The sequence below is a fragment of the Mya arenaria genome, chromosome 13 (assembly GCF_026914265.1).
Source record: "Mya arenaria isolate MELC-2E11 chromosome 13, ASM2691426v1".
Classification (NCBI taxonomy): Eukaryota; Metazoa; Mollusca; class Bivalvia; order Myida; family Myidae; genus Mya; species Mya arenaria.
In genome coordinates, this window is record NC_069134.1 from 1230283 (window position 1) to 1234266 (window position 3984).

Genomic DNA, 3984 nt, shown 5'->3' on the forward strand with positions numbered 1-3984 from the left:
GACGATAATAAATTAAAATGATTAAAATAGAACGATATAGATGAGCAGAGTCAGCACAATATACAACAACAAACATATTAATAAAAACTTAAATGAAAACCTCCAACGGCGACGTTAATCGAGATCTTATGTTCTGACGTTCACTATAAATAACTGATCGTCATGACCTTGGGATCAATAAACAGCTTCAAAATATGCAAGAAAAAGAATCGTCCACATTGCAAGCCTCCTTACCGGCTTCCACACGAGCCATCGGGTCAAATGAGAAAGACACTTATATAATTACAATAGAAAACAATTTAACAGGTAAAATCCGTTTCTGTCTTGTCCGGGTATATAACGTGTTTCGGCTTTTGATTATATTTTATGGCGAATAACATATCGATAATAAAATTTAGATATTCATAAACTTAAAATTAAATACACTCAACATGCCGGTACCTTATTAACCCCAACAGCCGACACATTAACTATTATCTGGAAAGGGAGTCTGAACAATCCGAACAGCCGGCTCTTTAACTAATAGTATATTACCGAAACGGTTACCTCATCAATCCTAACAGACGTCCTTTCAATTTAAAGTATGATATTAAAGATATACCTCAAAAATCCCAACTGAGTTGAAGCAAGAGACTTATAAAATGAAAACAACATTGCAATGTTTGAATAATGTTTTATATCCAATTTGTATCCAATGAGTCAAGAATGAATTTTTCGAAAATGACATCGCTCTCTTACAACATGATAAATATCAAAAAGCCTCTACATCAGATATTGAACTAAATTGCAGATTCCACAAAACTTGTCTATTCTACACTGGCGAAGGCGTTTTATTAATAATAACGCAAATTGCAAAATTGTCATGGACTTTCTTCTGTAAACAATCAGGAAATAATCATAGAATGTTCCCGTCTGTCTTACGCCTGTCATATTTTAGACACGTAATATTGGGTATTCTTGTATCAGACATAATGTGCTTACTTAGAAATGTAAAATTATTTGAACTGTCTTAAATGCTAAAACATTAACGTTATTGCTTATAAAAGGGCCGATTAGTTAACATCAATGGCTTAAAATTAAATGCGTCGATCATAATTATGTTCGACATAATTATGAAAAAAATAAGAACATTTTGTTTATAAGGGTTAAGTTAAATTTGGTAAGTGTTGAACTAAAATATTAATTTGATTAATGAACTGAAATAACCGCTGTTTATCCAGAATTTTTATTTTGAGAATGTTCCGAATTGTCTACGATTGAAGTATAACTGAAAGTGCAAATCACACACACTATAGTGGTAGAATGCTATATCTATGGTTGGAAGTTTGGAAAACGTAGCAAATTCTTTTTAGACAATTTTGCGTATCGTCCCCAAACTCTAGTCAGAAGTATTGGCAAGTATGTTTTTCAGTTACAGGTTGCATTCATAAAAAATGGTAATCACGAAAGTTACGATAATACTTAATTGTCGCAAAATTTTTAAAACGATCTTATATCATCAGGAATCGATATGAATTACACAAAAGACTATCCAAATTATATTTTTAAGCGTATTTTATTCTATGTTTAATCAAGTGTTGACCAAACATGTTTCTATTAAACAAAAAAGAGTATCAACAGATTAGCAGCCAAGCTGGTTTACCGAATGATAAAGGAATCACTTCACGTAAGAGATAAATACCATATAAATTGTAAACATGATGATTATCATATTTAAGGATATAAAACAACTGCATCAATTAAAAAATAAAAAAAAAGAATTTGTTTCATCAAGCAATATATAAACAAACAAAATCTTGTTTTATTTGTAAACAAATAAAAGATAATTATCATTTGAGAGAGAATAATGGATGACAAGATATTGTACTTAATGAACTGAACAAACATTTAACAACTACTGTATAGCAGATATGATAGAACACTCACCCTTAAGTCCGGACCATTTTCCATAGATAAAACGGTGTTTAATAAGCAAAATTGGGAAACAAAATGTTTGATTTCAATTATATTAAGTCCATTGAAGTAAACAAAAATAAATGATTAACTTGATATAAGTAAATCTACGCGATAGGATTGGTCCATAAGTATCTAAACATTTTTTAATAAGATAAAACTGTTTATTGCTTCTAAGGTTAAGAATAACAGTCAACGAATCAGGAGTTCACTTTTTCTGTTTTTGCACAGAGGGATATGTCTCGCAAACGTATTCCGCGCTTCGTTAAATAAATACTAATCATTCTATAATATTGATTATGCCTATTTTAGTGTCTTCTTTCTTTCTTCTGCTTGGTCGTTGAATTATTTGAGGTTTCCTAACTTTTAAGGTTTAAGATTGTTTGGTATTTTCCATGAAAAAACATTATTGGTAATCTTCTGATGACGATAAGATACTCAAAATCAAATTCAGTGTTGTTTTAAACAGGTAATGCTTGGGCTATTTTTATAGTGTGCACTAATGACCCATTATTACGACAATGATATATGCTCTGCTGCAAACGATACTGCTGTTGACGAGTCTCAGATTGTAATCGAAGGCTTGTAATGATATACAATAGGCACGTTTCACCTAATCAACTCGGTCAATCCACATGTAATTATAAAGTTTTGAACATCTTCTAAATGAATAGAAACTAGTTTTGCAGTATTACATGCTTTAACGAAGCACCTGATGTTTATACAACAATGACGTTTAGAGTTTAAACTATTTCAGATTATTTTCATTCCCTTTCCTAAATGCTGTCGATACTCTGATTGTAATCGAAGTCTTGTAATGCTGTACAATAGGCACGTTTCACCTAATCAACTCGGTCAATCCACATCTAATTAGACAGTTTTGAACATCTTCTAAATGAATAGAAACTAGTTTTGCAGTAATACATACGAAGCACCTGATGTTTATACACCAATGACGTTTAGAGTTTAAACTATTGCAGATTATCTTCATTCCCTTTCCTAAATGCTGCTTTTATAATTTCAAGAACTAAGAACAAATTATACTGTTTATTATGCAGTAAATGTGTTTCTTGTTTTGTTTAACATGTTGCTGTTCCAAATTGTTTAAATGCACTGTTCAAACACAAAAGATTGGTGAATGAAATAGTTTCCACATTTATGAAACATAAGCATATTGAAAACATTAATAAATATCAATATGGTAACTTATTCTTTTAATCCATCAGTAAAATCTGATATCGCGTATGTTGTCATTGGTGTCTCATTTCTTGGTTCAGAGTGTTTGAATGGTTTGTTAACGGCATAGACATTCATTACGGCACACATGCTGTTAGCGTCAAAATGTCATTTCTGACGACAATTGTATAAAGGTTGCTCATAAAAGTACCAAGGACATGAATAATAGGACAAGAGAAAAAATCCTTTTTAAATGTCACTAAGAATATTGCTTGATTCACTTGATGCAGCTATCAAGGTCTTTTGTGGTGATAGTTATCAATGATGACATGAGCTTAGGATTCGCGTTCGTGATTTTAGAATTGTATTACTTGTATTTTGTCATATAAAAAAATTCAAGCTGGTTCACGACTACGTTATTATGCATTGTGGTATATATGTCAATATTGTTTTCATATCAACTCTATTTCTACACTGGCCTTAACACTCCAATGACATTTGTAACAGCCATTGCCTATTGTTCAAGAATACAAGATAGCGAATCGAGAGTCCTCCGATGTTTAAATAAAAAATTGTCCGAAAAAGATCATGCGGCGAAATTCTTATGTACCAATGATAAACAGGATACACTTCCTTTATAAACTGAACCAAAACATAAAATTACTATACATATCTCTTACACTAAGGAGTTACGAGTTGTTGTCATCACGGTGTACAAGCTAGGTTGAGTATATAAAGTAAAAGGTGCATACAAAGAGCTTCTCCAGATATCCATCATTTAGTGGCAGACTGGACAATATTGCAAGTAGGTGAGTGTTACGGTATCTCGATCGAATGTTAAGCCTGATCTTACTC